Here is an 18,131-nt window from a genome sequence, read left to right on the forward strand (position 1 = left end):
CCCCAAATAGTGATGGTTTAAACAAGTTAGGTATTTGTCACTTTAAAGTCCTGCTGTGGTTAATTCATGGCTTGTATGACAGCTCCATAGTCTTCTGGGTCCAAGAATTATCTGTCCTTCTGCTTTTTTTTTATCCCCAAGATAAGTCCCTCAACCTCATGCTCTGAGATATGGCTTCAGCTCACAAAGGGCAGAGGAAGGATCATATCTCTTTCATCAAAAAGAAATTCCAGAAGCAGCACATCACCTTAGCTAGAACTTAGTCTCAAATTACAGCAGGCTGTAGGGTTAAGAAATGCACTCTTCTAAGAGACATGAAAATCATGTGTTCAAGAGAACAGATATTGAGAAGCAAACAAGTCTTTCCCTATAGTGATCAGAATGTTTTGAGATCATTCAGTGACACTGAAAACTAATAGAATTATCTATAAAGGAGAAAACCTTAGAGGTACTTCTGACACAATAAGTAGAACAAATAATCATACCATTGAAAGTTACTTGAAAATATTCAGTGAAGGCTTAAGAAACTTAATTAGAAGACATTAGATGACAAAATTAATATAATACATTTTTATATTAGCACTACTTGTGATATTTCTAACTAGCAATAAGAATGAGGGGGAACATTTGTAGTGTGGAGCATCCCTTATCCAACTTGTGTCAGACTTTATCTTTTTGGGCTGCAAAATCACTGCAGATGGTGATAGCAGCCATAAACCACTGCAGATGGTGATTGCAGCCATGAAATTAAGAGACGTTTACTCCTTGGAAGAAAAGCTATGACCAACCTAGATAGCATATTCAAAAGCAGAGACATTACTTTGTCAACAAAGGTCCATTTAGTCAAGGCTATGGTTTTTCCAATGGTCATGTATGGATGCAAGAGTTGGACTGTGAAGAAAGCTGAGCGCCAAAGAATTGATGTTTTTGAAGTGTGGTGTTGGAGAAGACTGTTGAGAGTCCCTTGGACTGCAAGGGAATCCAACCAGTCCATTCTAAGGGAGATCAGTCCTGGGTGTTCTTTGGAAGGAATGATGCTAGAGCTGAAACTCCAGTACTTTGGCCACCTCATGCAAAGAGTTAACTCATTGGAAAAGACTCTGATGCTGAGAGGGATTGGGGGCAGGAGAAGAAGGGGACGACAGAGGATGAGATGGCTGGATAGCATCACTGACTCAATGGACGTGATGGTGATGGACAGGGAGGCCTGGCGTGCTGCGATTCATGGGGTCGCAAAGAGTCGGACATGACTGAGCGACTGAACTGAACTGAACTTATCCAACTTCTTTTTGTTTGGTTAGTTGTGTGCCCAGTTTTCTTCAGAAGATTCACCTCTCCTCCTCCAGTACAGTCTTGGTAGAAATATCAACAGATACTCTGCTCAACTGAGGCTCTTGAGAATTAAGGTAAACCAATAAGATTCTCTTTGGATACACTGAAACCAAATCAAAATGACACCAAGTTGCAGTGGTTCAGCCTGTGCCTTTCTGATGAACTGTCAAACACATAACATCCTCAATTCCCATTCTATTTGAAATATACATCTATATACACGTTTCTTTATTTCATTGAAACAGCCCAAATTATTCCAACGAATTCTCTTTTGGTTTGTTTTAGGAAGCATCATATCTTGCTACTTACAAACAACAACAAAAATCTGGGGATATCTGGATAATAAATTGTGTACTGGGGTAAATATAAGATATATAAACGTACACACATACACATACATGCTAATAGGACTCATGAAAAAGAGAACAGAATTTTACTATATTGCTTTCTCTTGTGTGTATACTTGGTTTATTTTGATTTTTTGCATGTATATGCTAAAAGGTGAAATATCCTACTCTAATTGTTTGAGAAACAATGGGAGGAAGTGATAGCTGGAGAGAAAGCACATGATTTGGTAGATGGGGAAAGGTAAAATGAAACATTTTTAGGCCAGATGGAGTATGTGCCCAGCAGTCTAATGATCTTAAGAGAGTGATTTTTCTGGGTTATACACAAGTCTAATATTTTTAAAGCCCTTGTTCCTAAGGATAAAATCATGCAATACAAATGAAAACACAAAGTGTGAATTAAATGCCTCTGGTTATATGAATACTGAGGGCTTTTTTTAATGTATGTGTGTGTCTTTATTATTGCTCTTCTATTGTCATTTCAAAAAATGAATTTCTAAGACAGCCCTTCTAAAAGGTACTTTAGGCTTAATGGCTACAGCATTTCTGAAAGTGTTCAGAGGGTCAAATTGATTCAATTATTTTCGTTTGGATAAAAGGAACAAACATTTTTGAGAATCTACTATGTTGGTTCTTAACCCCATTTGAATATTAGATTCACGAGAGAGCTCTTTAAAATGCAGATTTCCAGAACATTTAAAGTCTTCCTCCTCATCACTGTGATTTTGACACATCTAGCAAGTGCTAAGGATTGTACCTTACATTCTTTATATATAACATCATACAGGGTAGTGGAGCAATTAAGAGGTCAGGCTCTGGACCCAGATTCCATTCAAATCCTGCCTGAGCACAAACTGGCTAGATAACTCTGGGCAGTTTACTTAGCCTTATTGTATTTTGTGTTCCTCTGCTATAAAATGAGGACAGCATTATTTTTGCTTCATTCTATTGTAATTTCTGGGTGGTTAGCATTCATTATTGTGGATTGCATAATAACTGACTTTGAATCCTTATAAAAATCCATTGACGTTACTATTATTTTCATTTTAAATACAGGGAAATTTAGAGATGAAAAATGATTTTCCCAAGGTCATCTACGCTAAGATGTGGTACATTAGCAATGATGGAGATTATATGAAAACCAGTTACTGGAGTGAGTTTTGGTCCTGGTGACCTCGGAATTGTTACAGAGTGCCTAAGTAGACAGGTAACGGCAATTGCGTCATGTGGCTGTATGTCTCAGCCGAGCGACCCGGGCATAGGGATATTCATTTGGGTCTGTGACATGTAAATTGTGACTGAATGCCTGTGACTGAATATGGGAGTAAGAGTGAGCTCATGCAGGAATCACATACAGAAGATAGCAGAAGGCTATTACAGGTCTTGAGAATGTCAACATTTTACAGGACACATAGTCAAAGTGGAGACTGAAACAAGACTAAGAAGCCAGAGGCAATAGCAAACTCTGAGAAAGTGCTAACATAGAAAATTAGAGTGTGGGGTTTCACTAGAGAATGTTACTTTAAAGTGTTAAATAAACCCAAAGGTTTGAGGAAAAAGTTGTCACATGGTTTGAGAAAATTAAAGGTGATCTGGGTCCTAAGGCACAACAGCTAACTAGACTGAAAATGTGAGCATAGCAAGTATGAACATCACTTCAAGAAGTTTGGTGCTAAAGGGAAAGAAAGAGGATTATAGACAGGAAAAGATAACAGTAGGGGTTAAACAAAATAATGGAAAATAAGGTAATGGATTTGTGGCTCAGTAACAATTTTCTCTGACCACTTTTTTTGAACTGAACCACTTCTGAATGAGTATATTATATGTGTGTCTGTTCAGGCATGAATGTAAATCAGAAGTGTAAACATTTTGAAGACTTTGCACAGTGAGCTTATGAAACGTAACCCCCTTGAGTAGTAAAGTGAAGCTGCAAGTCAATGCTGAGTAGAAAGAGTCTTAAGATGTGACAACTGTTGCCAAGTAAAGAGAAGGAAGCTTATGTTTTATTTTAAAGTTAATTCCATACAGGAGAAAATTGAAATTATTGTTTTTGTTTAATTCCCAATAGTCTAGGATCCAACAAATTTTGGCAAAACATTGCTATCACACTACAAGGGTTTCAAGTTTGTTTTCTTCATGTGATTGGAGATGGTTTTAAAATTCAATAATTTTATGTTAATATGACAAACACTCAAAATTTATGAATACAGAATTAATGACATTTTCTAAAATGAATGCATAGACATGAAAGTAAAAGGAATTTGTGTTTGAAGTAAAATTGTGAAGTTTTACAGATCATTCACCATACCACAAAGAGACATGACTTACTTCTATTGTATCAAAGTATCACATGTAAGCAATTTACTTTACACTTTCCCCTTTTTATTTTAGAAGTATATCTATATGACATGTGCTTTAGTGGAAATATAACTCACATAGAGTTACACTGATGAGTTACTTCATTTATTTTATGATGTATTAGAATCATTCTACTTTCTTTCAGTTCTGTGAACAACAATCTTACTCCAAATGTGGTGACACTATATTTGCTGTTGATTTTGAGCTGTTTCTTCTACTGAACATTTTAGCAGGGATCCAGTTATGCTGCTCACTCAATGGACTGCAGTGAAAAACATAACACCCAAAGACAGAGTAATGAAAATAACATGGGAGTCAAGTACGTGTCTTAGTCACTCAGTCGTGTCCAAATCTCTATGACCCCATGGACTGCAATCCGCCAGACTCCTCTCTCTGTTGTATTCTCCAGGCAAGATTACTGGAGTAGGTTACCATTTCCCAGTCCAAGGGATCTTCCCCACCCAGGCCTATTACTAAATGCTGGGAGATAGTGGGGCAGTGAGATGTAGGGAGAGGCCTCTGGAACAACGTCACAGAGCAGAAACTGATCACCTCCCCAGACGAGATTACACTGAAGTTACAAAGAGGAAAATAAAGCCATCTACCAAAATGGATGCAACTACATCTTAAAGAATATGTGTGTAAAAGGAAATCTTTTGTGTAGGAATACTTGAATGACTGGATCAAGTCAATATTTGTCAGCAGTCTCTTACTCAAGGACAAAGGTTGTGACTCAGTTCTTGATAGAGAAATACAAAAGTAAGCTTTTGGCATCTTTTTGTTGAGTTGTATGACTGGTGCGCATATCCTCTAAGGGCAGGAACTGACATATTTTTTATTCCCTGCTCAGAAAGTCCCTTGCCAGTATTCCATGCTAAATACACATTTGGTATTTGGGGAAAAATATGGACATTATAAGCATACAGACTTGAATACCTACCCTGACCTCAGTCAGCACTAGACATATCCATATTTGCAAGTTCCTTAAGCATTCTGAGGTTGATTTCCTTCATTTTTGAATAATAATATATAGGTTGAAGTTTTGTTGCAAGGAGTAAATAATGTGACAATTGTGTTATAATGCTTTATTATCTCTTAATATAATGCTTAAGATTGATGATATTGAATAAATATTAGTTCTATTCTTTTCTTCCCTTTATGATTCTTGTTTATACTTAATTCATGATTTCCTGTGAAAACTCAGTGACTTGCATTAACATCCCTGATTTTGGCCCAGGACAGTCCTCCATTACTGATTCTTGGTTCCTGACTCTAGGCCTCACATACTTGCTCTATAGCCATGATCCCCTCCTCTCCCTACCCCACCCCAGACTCCCTCATTTCCAGGACATATACTCTAGAAGTTCTTCCACACTCTGTCTATCCTTACTTGCTCCACGTTCCTCTCCATTTTTGATTCAACCATCTGGATACGGACACTATGACAGGTCCTGGCCTGTAACATCCCATTTCTCACATTGCTTAGTGTCTTTATGACCTGTTCTGGGAATGTCTTCCTTCATCAACTCCATTCCACATTCAAAACTGTCTTTGTATAACAGACTTTTGGACTCAGAGGGAGAGGGAGAGGGTGGGATGATTTGGGAGAATGGTATTCTAACATGTATACTATCATGTGAATTGAATCGCCAGTCTATGTCTGACACAGGATGCAGCATGCTTGGGGCTGGTGCATGGGGATGACCCAGAAAGATGTTATGGGGAGGGAGGTGGGAGGGGGGTTCATGTTTGGGAATGCATGTAAGAATTAAAGATTTTAAAATTTAAAAAATAAAAAACTAAAAAAATAAAAAAAATAAAAAAATAAAAATAAAGTGCAGTTCAAATACTACCTCTTCCAGAAAGGCAACTCTCATCTTAGAAACAAAGAACAACTTAATCCTAAATCGACTTCTGGAAAGTGATCCATTCCCGTCTTAGTTGTGTTGTTGTTACTGATGTGTTTGTCGCCTTGCACTAGGTAGGCAGCATCACCCAGGGAAGACCTCTGCAGACTTTGAAGCTTGGGTGATTAGAGAGTAAGTCCAGAATCAGTAATCCTGTGTAACACTGTGTTAGTTACTTCATTTCCTTGTAACTGAAATTGAAAGAACACTTACCTTAGAGTGTCTGTCTGAGGATTAGAGATGATACAGATGAAACATCTAGAGTTCCTGAGATAAAAAGTCCCTATTCAATGATTATTGTTGTTAATGGATTTGTGTGTGTGTGTCTTATTACTTCTCATATTACCTTGCATTTGTCTTAATGTTTAATCAATGTTGAATTTGTTATAATTTTTCAGAGTGAGACTTTTATTTGTATCCTTTTAGTAAATCCAACTCTTGTCTTCCCTGATTAAGTACCTAATATATTGTTGCTATGAATATATTAGGCCTGAATAATTTCAAAACGGATAGATGAATGATCCAGTTTATATCTATGAATGAAATCACTATTTTTATTGTCATGTATAAGTACTAACAATTTGAGCTCATAAAAACATAGAACTACTAAAATTAAGCAGCTAAATCTTGAGACAATATGAAGATGGCCTTTGGAATTAAGATTTGTTTATATCTAATATTATTTTATTTTGATATTGTCTGCATTTATTTACTAATATTTTATTTGTTGATATTTTATACTACTTCATAAAATTTTTAGCAACCAATTTTTTAAATGTATGAGTAGCATTATATGTATGAGACTATATGTATGACTATATATGTATATAGTATAATATATGTATGTACATATATACATATATATTTACAACAGTGATATTTAAAATAACTTATTCAGAATTTTTCATTTGTTCATTTGAACCCAGCTGCATCCAAACACCTGATAAAAATACCAAAGGACATTACCACATACATATATCATGGAGATAAATAGAAATATCAAAGGTGTGGTAATTGCCCTCATATACTCTAATTCATGTAATGAGGTTATAGTAAGGAAAATTATACATTTCCTGACACAGAAAGTAGAGCTAGTGAGTTTTCTACATAGTACATATCTATATATTAATGGCCTGTATATCTTAGCTTTGTGTATCATCCATAGCTCTTGGGTGAGTTGTTGCTAAATAACTATATGCCTCTTATCTATTTTCACTAGATCAATATCTCCTGTGTCACACTTTGACCTCCTAGAGGTAACAGCATTGAATCTATATGACAGAGAATAATGGAATACTGTTTTTATTGCAGTGAAAAGAAAAAGAAATACTAAAGGGATTAATACATAGTGCAATTGCTTATTAAGTGACTCAAAATCACTTGATATGTACAGCATATCATGTGTAAGGTGTGTATGTACTCAGTCGTGTCTGATTCTTTGAGACCCCATAGACTGTAGCCTGCCAGGCTCTTGTGCCCATGAGATTTCCCAGGCAAGAATACTGGAGTGGGTTGCCATTCTCTTCTCCAGGAATTGAACCCATGTCTCTTATGTCTCTTGCATTGGCAAGTGGGTTCTTCACCAATAGCACCACCTGGGAAGCCCTAACAGACTATAGGATAGTGTAAACATGGGGCTTCCTAGGTGGCGATAGTGGTAAAGAACCCACTTGCCAGTGCAGGAGATGTAAGAGGCTTGGGTCAGTCCCTGGGTTGGGAAGATCCCCTGGAGAAGGGACTGGCAACCTGCTCCAGTGCTTTTGCCTGGGAAATCCCACGGAGAGAGGAGCCTGGTGGGTTACAGTCCATAGCGTCGCAAAGAGTTGGACACGACTGAAGTGATTTGGCATGTACACGTGCATAGTCTATTGAGCATATGATAGCATCTGTCTAAAAAAAAAAAAAATATATATATATATATATATATATATATATATATATATATATATATATATATATATATATAGAGAGAGAGAGAGAGAGAGACCTTAATTTAAAAATGACTTATTGCTAAAACATGAAAACCATCATGAGCCTTCAGCAAGTTGAAAATATTTTTGCCGGAGGATTTGAAATATTGTGAGAATTACCAAAATGTGACAGAGACATGAAGTGAGCAAATGCTTTTGGAAAAACAACACCCATAGACTTGCTAGACACAGGGTTGTCACAGACCATTAATATCTAAAAACTGTAATGCAGTGAAACAAGGTGTGTCTGTATTCATTTAATGGAATAGTACACAGCAATGAGATTAACAAATTGTAAGTACATGGATAAATTTACAAACATAAAATTGAGCAACAGAAGCCAAGAACATGTTCTGTATGATTTCATTCGTGTGAAATTCAGAAGACACTTAAAACTATAGTGTTTAAGAATACAAGTTTAAGGAAGTGTTTACCATACAAGGCATGATAATGATTACCTTTTTGGGATAGTAATTAAAAGGTAGTAAATGGCAACCCACTCCAGTGTTCTTGCCAGGAGAATCCCAGGGACAGGGGAGCCTGGTGGGCTGCCGTCTATGGGGTCGCACAGAGTCGGACACGACTGAAGCAACTTAGCAGTAGCAGCAACTGTTACCAAACTTGCAAAAATAAAAGTATCACATGGAAATACTGTAAACAATTGCATGCCAACAAATTAGATAATTTAGAGGAAATGACCAAATTCCTAGAAATACAAGTTACCAAAACTGACTCAAGAAACAAAATAGAAAATTTGAGTAGACCTATAACAAAAAGAATGAAATAGTAATTTAAAGACTTCCCACAAAGCAAAGCTCAGAATTTGATAACATGACAGGTGAATTTTATCAAACATTTAAAGGAATTAATAGCAACCCTTCACAAACTTTTCCAAAAAACAGAGGGAGAAGGAACTCATTCTATTGAGTCAGTGTTACCCAGATACCAAAATCAGTCAAAGATATCAGAAGAAAAGTCCCATGTCCCATATACTTCCCTGATCCACATCAGAAGTGCAGCCAACAGGTCCCACAACCAGAATCTAGAGCACAAAGTGCATAAGTCAGAGCATACTCTCTGGCTCTGCCCTGCCCCCACAGACCTCCCCTCATCCTTCTACAGTCCAGGGGCTGAGAACCCTGGCACCCTGTGTACCCTCTACAGCCATGGAGAACCTCCCTACCTTGGGAACTTATATAAGAAAGCCATATTGAGCAATCACATGAAGAACTGGGAGAGGCAGATGGCAAATAAAGGCACCTATCAAGTTCACTAGTTGACAGAAACAAGGGCCAGGTGGTAGAAACCAGAGGAAGCTTTTGTGGTTGCAGAGTTTCACTGACAAGCTTATCTGGAGCAGGAAAGACCACAGTGAGCAAGGTTTTGGAGGAGTACTTGGCTTGCCAGGATACCACGCTACACTTTGGATGCTGACAAAATTCATCAAGCTCTCAATAAAAACCTTGGCTTTAGTCTTGAACAGAGATGGGAATTTTGATGAGTTGCAGAAGTTACTAAGCTGTTCACAGGTGCTGGCTTAGTGTGCATCAGAGATTTTATACTACCTTATACTCGAGATCTTGGGCTCCAAAATCACTGCAGATGGTGAATCACTGCAGTCCCCTTGGAAGGAAAGCTATGACAAACCTAGACAGTATATTAAAAAGTAGAGACATCACTTTGCCAACAAAGATCTGTATTGTCAAAGCTATGGTTTTCCGGTAGCCATGTATCAATGTGACAGTTGGACCATACGGAAGGCTAAGCGCTGAAGAATTGATGCTTTCCAATTGTAGTGCTCGAGAGGATGCCAGAGTCCCTTGGACAAGAAGAACATCAAGTAAGCCAATCCTAAAGGAAATCAACCCTGAACATTCACTGGAAGGACTGATGCTGAAGCTGAAGCTCCAGTACTTGGACCACCTGATGCCAAGAGCTGACTCCCTGGAAAGACCCTGATGCTGGGAAAGACTGAAGGCAAAAGAAGGGGGTGGCGGCGGATTAGATGGTTATATAGCACTACCAACTCAATGGACATGGATTTGGGCTGACTTCAAGAGATAGTGGGACAGGGGAACCTGGTGAGCTACAGTCCATGAGATAGCAAAGAGTCAGACACAACTTAGCAACTGAACAACAACAGCAACAATACTCAAGATCATCACAAGTGAAGTCGCTCAGTCGTGTCCAACTCTTTGTGACCCATGTACTGTAGTCTACCAGGCTCTCCATCCATGGGATTTTCCAGGCAAGAATACTGGAGTGGGTTGCCATTTCCTTCTCCAGGAGATCTTCCCAACCCAGGGACTGAACCCTGGTCTCCTGCATTGTAGGCAGATGCTTTACTGCCTTAGCCACCAGGGAAGTCAACCTCGGTAGGGGCGTCCTGTGTTGGCTTGAGCTGTCAAGGTCAGAATCCAAAGGTGGATTTTTGGCTGGAGGGAGCATCTTGTCCTGGGTCCTGCCCTGGGAAAATCACCAGGGAAGTGAGGACCCTCTCAGCTGCAGGGCCCCTGGACTCCTAAGGCTGCTTGGTGCTGGCTGCTGGGGTTCCCTTCTAACCAGTCGATCTGGGCCACCACAGACTAGCTGGAGGCAGCTGCCACCATTTCCACCAACAAGAAACAGGTGGGCCACACCCTGGCTAGAAAGAAAGAAAGTGCAGTTGCTCAGTCGTGTCTGATTCTTTGTAACCCTATGGACTGTAGCCTACCAGGCTCCTCTGTCTATGGAATTTTCCAGGCAAGAGTACTGGAGTGGGTTGCCATTTCCTTCTCCAGGGGATCATCCGGACCCAGGGATTGAACCTGGGTCTCCCGCATTGTAGGCAGATGCTTTACAATCTGAGCCACCAGGGAAAGTGTTCTTTTTCAAGATCACCATATTGCATGGCAAATTCCTCAGGGTGTGTTTGCCTCTTTTTTTTGAAGTATTTGTTGATGCTTCCCTGTATGTTTGTGAACAGAGCTATTAAAGGACTCTAACAAAAACCACAGGCTAGAGAATTAAAGATTTCATTTGAATCAGTTCTGAATATAAAAAACCAAAGACCCCTGAACTGATGCTGAAAATATACTTGTGATAGAAATGACTGTATGCAGTAAGAGTTATGGAACTTCTCTGGGAACAGGGTGTTGTACCTGTGACATCCTGTGTGTGCCAGAAAATAAACTTCATTTGGCAAAAACAGATGGAGAAAAATTATAGCATTAAAAATTAATAAAGTGGATATGCAGTGACCTACAGGTTTTGGCAGAAGTTTTGCCCAGCCCATTGAATGGTTTTATGAGAGAGAGGCAGAATTTGCAATACCTTCATTTTGACTGTCTTCTGGATGGGGGTGTCATTTTAATTTGTCAGTGCCTGTAGTTCTGACAGGCTACTCAAAAAGATAAATGCTGGACAGCATTTTCCCTGATGTAAAAGGGTCACTGTTTGGCTCTTCTTTACAATACTGAGCTTTTTTTTTTTTTTTTTTTTAACACAGGAAGAAAGAGCACCGTGTTAGACAGGAAGGAACAGCATTCAGGACCACCCCTACATCAAGACTGTTTTACAGAAAGGAGATTGGCTGATAGGAGACTTTCAAGTCTTTGATCAAATTTATTGGAATGAATGATCTTTGTCAGTATTTCACTCTTACTGAGCTAAAGCAGATGTTTAAAGACATGAATGCTAATGCTGTATTTGTATTTAATTACAAAACCTAGTGTAGAATGGACATGCTCTTTTAATGTGGGATACTCAAAAGCAAATTCTAGAGAGGGCCTACAGGTTCCCTGTCTTTCTTCTTCACCCTGTTGGTGACTGGACAAAAAGATAATAATGTTCCTTTGATGTGGCACATGAAGCAGCAAACTGAACTGCTGGAGGAAAAAGTCATGAATTCCGAAACAGCAGTGGTGACCATCTTCTATCAAGCATGCTGGACCAGATGTGGTCCAATAGCACTGCAGATTCTATTCTGCAGTGTAGAATCAAGATTGCTGGGAGAAATATCAATAACTTCAGATATGCAGATGACACCACCCTTACGGCAGAAAGTGAAGAGGAACTAAAAAGCTTCTTGATGAAAGTGAAAGTGGAGAGTGAAAAAGTTGGCTTAAAGCTCAACATTCAGAAAATGAAGATCATGGCATCTGGTCCCATCACTTCATGGCAAATAGATGGGGAAACAGTGGAAGCAGTGTCAGACTTTCTTTTTTGGGGCTCCAAAATCACTGCAGATGGTGATTGCAGCCATGAAATTAAAAGACACTTACTCCTTGGAAGAAAAGTTATGACCAACCTAGATAGCATATTCAAAAGCAGAAACACTACTTTGCCAACAAAGGTCTGTCTAGTCAAAGCTATGGTTTTTCCAGTAGTCATGTATGGATGTGAGAGTTGGACTATGAAGAAAGCTGAGCGCTGAAGAATTGATGCTTTTGAACTGTGGGGTTGGAGAAGACTCTTTATTTATTTATTTATTTATTATTTTTTTTTTTTACAAGCATTTACATTTATAGTTTAATTTGGAATAGAAAGTCATGCAGGTCTTTATTCTAAACAGTGACCAACTTGATCTAACACAAAATACATACCTCAAACAAAATCATATAACATATATTATGGGAGTTACCAATCCTTTTTATAATTTATAAGCTATTACGTTGTTTTCAGTGTTTCTATCATCTGCAAAATTTAATTAAGAAGCAAAGAATCAGCTTATAGCAATCACCATTCCATATATTTATTACTCATATTTCAAATTACAATCATATTATGATGACTCTTGATCCTCATAGAGTACAACAAAATAATAATTTGAACTTCTCTTATTTAAAAAAAAAGTTTAAAGATAGACTGTAAGATACTTCTGATACTCCCAAGCACATAGCAAAATTCTAAAGTGCAGAAACTATCATAAACTTGTAACTCTCCAAAGCAACTGTCAAGTTCCAGGCTCAGGATAAGTGACTCATACTCTCAAAATTACTTTATTTTTTTTTAGTATTTTTTCTCTAGTTTTTTATTTTTTTTTAATTTTAAAATCTTTAATTCTTACATGTGTTCCCAAACATGAACCCCCCTCCCACCTCCCTCCCCATAACATCTCTGTGGGTCATCCCCATGCACCAGCTCCAAGCATGCTGTATCCTGCGTCAGACATAGACTGGCGATTCAATTCTTACATGATAGTATACATGTTAGAATGCCATTCTCCCAAATCATCCCACCCTCTCCCTCTCCCTCTGAGTCCAAAAGTCCGTTATACACAGCTGTGTCTTTTTTCCTGTCTTGCATATAGGGTCGTCATTGCCATCTTCCTAAATTCCATATATATGTGTTAGTATACTGTATTGGTGTTTTTCTTTCTGGCTTACTTCACTCTGTATAATCGGCTCCAGTTTCATCCATCTCATCAGAACTGATTCAAATGAATTCTTTTTAATGGCTGAGTAATACTCCATTGTGTATATGTACCACAGCTTTCTTATCCATTCATCTGCTGAGGGACATCTAGGTTGTTTCCATGTCCTGGCTATTATAAACAGTGCTGCGATGAACATTGGGGTACATGTGTCTCTTTCAATTCTGGTTTCCTCGGTGTGTATGCCCAGAAGTGGGATTGCTGGGTCATAAGGTAGTTCTATTTGCAGTTTTTTAAGGAATCTCCACACTGTTCTCCATAGTGGCTGTACTAGTTTGCATTCCCACCAACAGTGTAGGAGGGTTCCCTTTTCTCCACACCCTCTCCAGCATTTATTGCTTGCAGATTTTTGGATCGCAGCCATTCTGACTGGTGTGAAGTGGTACCTCATTGTGGTTTTGATTTGCATTTCTCTGATAATGAGTGATGTTGAGCATCTTTTCATGTGTTTGTTAGCCATCCATATGTCTTCTTTGGAGAAATGTCTATTTAGTTCTTTGACCCATTTTTTGATTGGGTCGTTTATTTTTCTGGAATTGAGCTGCATAAGTTGTTTGTATATTTTTTAGATTAGTTGTTTGTCAGTTGCTTCATTTGCTATTATTTTCTCCCATTCTGAAGGCTGTCTTTTCACCTTGCTTATATTTTCCTTTGTTGTGCAGAAGCTTTTAATTTTAATTAGATCCCATTTGTTTATTTTTGCTTTTATTTCCAAAATTCTGGGAGGTGGATCATAGAGGATCCTGCTGTGATTTATGCCTGAGAGTGTTTTGCCTATGTTCTCCTCTAGGAGTTTTATAGTTTCTGGTCTTACATTTAGATCTTTAATCCATTTTGAGTTTATTTTTGTGTATGGTGTTAGAAAGTGATCTGGTTTCATTCTTTTACAGAATGACCAGTTTTCCCAGCACCACTTGTTAAAGAGATTGTCTTTACTCCATTGTATATTCTTGCCTCCTTTGTCAAAGATAAGGTGTCCATAGGTGTGTGGACTTATCTCTGGGCTTTCTATTTTGTTCCATTGATCTATATGTCTGTCTTTGTGCCAGTACCATACTGTTTTGATGACTGTGGCTTTGTAGTAGAGCCTGAAGTCAGGAAAGTTGATTCCTCCAGTTCCATTCTTATTTCTCAAGATTGCTTTGGCTATTCGAGGTTTTTTGTATTTCCATACAAATCTTGCAATTTATTTGTTCTAGTTCTGTGAAAAATATGGCTGGTAGCTTGATAGGGATTGCATTGAATTTGTAAATTGCTTTGGGTAGTATACTCATTTTCACTATATTGATTCTTCCGATCCATGAACATGGTATATTTCTCCATCTATTAGTGTCCTCTTTGATTTCTTTCATCAGTGTTTTATAGTTTTCTATATAGAGTTCTTTAGTTTCTTTAGGTAGATATATTCCTAAGTATTTTATTCTTTTCGTTGCAATGGTGAATGGAATTGTTTCCTTAACTTCTTTTTCTACTTTCTCATTATTAGTGTATAGGAATGCAAGGGATTTCTGTGTGTTGATTTTATATCCTGCAACTTTACTATATTCATTGATGAGCTCTAGTAATTTTCTGGTGGAGTCTTTAGGGTTTTCCATGTAGAGGATCATGTCATCTGCAAATAGTGAGAGTTTTACTTCTTCTTTTCCAATTTGGATTCCTTTTATTTCTTTTTCTGCTCTGATTGCTGTGGCCAAAACTTCCAGAACTATGTTGAATAGTAGCGGTGAAAGTGGACACCCTTGTCTTGTTCCTGACTTTAGGGGAAATGCTTTCAATTTTTCACCATTGAGGATAATGTTTGCTGTGGGTTTGTCATAGATAGCTTTTATTATGTTGAGGTATGTTCCTTCTATTCCTGCTTTCTGGAGAGTTTTTATCATAAATGGATGTTGAATTTTGTCAAAGGCCTTCTCTGCATCTATTGAGATAATCATATGGTTTTTATTTTTCAATTTGTTAATGTGGTGAATTACATTGATTGATTTGCGGATATTGAAGAATCCTTGCATCCCTGGGATAAAGCCCACTTGGTCATGGTGTATGATCTTTTTAATTTGTTGTTGGATTCTGATTGCTAGAATTTTGTTGAGGATTTTTGCATCTATGTTCATCAGTGATATTGGCCTGTAGTTTTCTTTTTTTGTGACATCTTTGTCAGGTTTTGGTATTAGGGTGATGGTGGCCTCATAGAATGAGTTTGGAAGTTTACCTTCCTCTGCAATTTTCTGGAAGAGTTTGAGTAGGATAGGTGTTAGCTCTTCTCGAAATTTTTGATAGAATTCAGCTGTGAAGCCATCTGGACCTGGGCTTTTGTTTGCTGGAAGATTTCTGATTACAGTTTCAATTTCCGTGCTTGTGATGGGTCTGTTAAGATTTTCTATTTCTTGCTGGTTCAGTTTTGGAAAATTGTACTTTTCTAAGAATTTGTCCATTTCTTCCACGTTGTCCATTTTATTGGCATACAACTGCTGATGGTAGTCTCTTATGATCCTTTGTATTTCTGTGTTGTCTGTTGTGATCTCTCCATTTTCATTTCTAATTTTATTGATTTGATTTTTCTCTCTTTGTTTCTTCATGAGTCTGGCTAATGGTTTGTCAATTTTATTTATCCTTTCAAAGAACCAGCTTTTGGGTTTGTTGATTTTTGGTATGGTCTCTTTTGTTTCTTTTGCATTTATTTCTGCCCTAATTTTTAAGATTTCTTTCCTTCTACTAACTCTGGGGTTCTCCAGTTCTTCCTTTTCTAGTTGCTTTAGGTGTAGAGTTAGGTTATTTATTTGGCTTTTTTCTTGTTTCTTGAGGTATGCCTGTATTGCTATGAACTTTCCTCTTAGCACTGCTTTTATAGTGTCCCACAGGTTTTGGGTTGTTGTGTTTTCATTTTCACTAGTTTCTATGCATATTTTGATTTCTTTTTTGATTTCTGCTGTGATTTGTTGGTTATTCAGAAGTGTGTTGTTTAACCTCCATATGTTGGAATTTTTAATAGTTTTTCTCTTGTAATTGAGATCTAATCTTAATGCATTATGGTCAGAAAAGATGCTTGGAATGATTTCGATTTTTTTGAATTTATCAAGTTTAGATTTATGGCCCAGGATGTGATCTATCCTGGAGAAGGTTCCATGAGCACTTGAAAAAAAGGTGAAATTCATTGTTTTGGGGTGAAATGTCCTATAGATATCAATTAGGTCTAACTGATCTAATGTATCATTTAAAGTTTGTGTTTCTTTGTTAATTTTCTGTTTAGTTGATCTGCCCATAGGTGTGAGTGGGGTATTAAAGTCTCCCACTATTATTGTGTTATTGTTGATTTCCCCTTTCATACTTGTTAGCATTTGTCTTACATATTGTGGTGCTCCTGTATTGGGTGCATATATATTTATAATTGTTATATCCTCTTCTTGGATTGTTCCTTTGATCATTATGTAGTGGCCTTCTTTGTCTCTTTTCACAGCCTTTGTTTTAAAGTCTATTTTATCGGATATGAGTATTGCCACTCCTGCTTTCTTTTGGTCTCTATTTGCATGGTATATCTTTTTCCAGCCCTTCACTTTCAGTCTGTATGTGTCCCTTGTTTTGAGGTGGGTCTCTTGTAAGCAGCATATAGAGGGGTCTTGTTTTTGTATCCATTCGGCCACTCTTTGCCTTTTGGTTGGGGCGTTCAACCCATTTACGTTTAAGGTAATTATTGATAAGTATGATCCCGTTACCATTTACTTTATTGTTTTGGGTTTGGGTTTATACACCATTTTCATGTTTCCTATTTAGAGAATATCCTTTAGAATTTGTTGGAGAGCTGGTTTGGTGGTGCTGAATTCTCTCAGCTTTTGCTTGTCTGTAAAGCTTTTGATTTCTCCTTCATATTTGAATGAGATTCTTGCTGGGTACAGTAATCTGGGCTGTAGGTTATTGTCTTTCATCACTTTAAGTATGTCTTGCCATTCCCTCCTGGCCTGAAGAGTTTCTATTGACAGATCAGCTGTTATCCTTATGGGAATCCCCTTGTGTGTTATTTGTTGTTTTTCCCTTGCTGCTTTTAATATTTGTTCTTTGTGTTTGATCTTTGTTAATTTGATTAATATATGTCTTGGGGTGTTTCGCCTTGGGTTTATCCTATTTGGAACTCTCTGTGTTTCTTGGACTTGGGTAATTATTTCCTTCCCCAATTTAGGGAAGTTTTCAACTATTATCTCCTCAAGGATTTTCTCATGATCTTTCTTTCTGTCTTCTTCTTCTGGGACTCCTATAATTCGAATGTTGGAGCGTTTCATATTGTCCTGGAGGTCTCTGAGATTGTCCTCGTTTCTTTTAATTCGTTTTTCTTGTTTCCTCTCTGATTCATTTATTTCTACCATTCTATCTTCTATTTCACTAATCCTATCTTCTGCCTCCGTTATTCTACTATTTGTTGCCTCCAGAGTGTTTCTGATCTCATTTATTGCTTTATTCATTATATTTTGACTCTTTTTTATTTCTTCTAGGTCCTTGTTAAACCTTTCTTGCATCTTCTCAATCCTTGTCTCTAGGCTATTTATCTGTGATTCCATTTTGATTTCAAGATTTTGGATCATTTTCACTATCAATATTTGGAATTCCTTCTCAGGTAGATTCCCTACTTCTTCCTCTTTTGTTTGGTTTGGTGGGCAACTCTCCTGTTCCTTTACCTGCTGAGTATTCCTCTGTTTCTTCATCTTGGTTATATTGCTGCGTTTGGAGTGGCCTTTTTATATTCTGGTAATTTGTGGAGTTCTCTTTATTATGGAGTTTCCTCACTTTGGGTGGGGTTCTATCAGTGGCTTGTCAA

At 37.7% G+C, this 18,131-nt stretch overlaps 1 pseudogene; it reads left to right on the top strand.

Annotated features, from left to right (window-relative positions):
* The first annotated feature begins 9,721 nt into the window (after positions 1-9,721).
* LOC138434551 (bifunctional 3'-phosphoadenosine 5'-phosphosulfate synthase 1 pseudogene) lies at positions 9,722-11,889 on the top strand (annotated as a pseudogene).
* Positions 11,890-18,131: the final 6,242 nt, after the last annotated feature.

This window comes from Ovis canadensis, chromosome 1 (genome assembly GCF_042477335.2).
Source record: "Ovis canadensis isolate MfBH-ARS-UI-01 breed Bighorn chromosome 1, ARS-UI_OviCan_v2, whole genome shotgun sequence".
Classification (NCBI taxonomy): domain Eukaryota; kingdom Metazoa; phylum Chordata; class Mammalia; order Artiodactyla; family Bovidae; genus Ovis; species Ovis canadensis.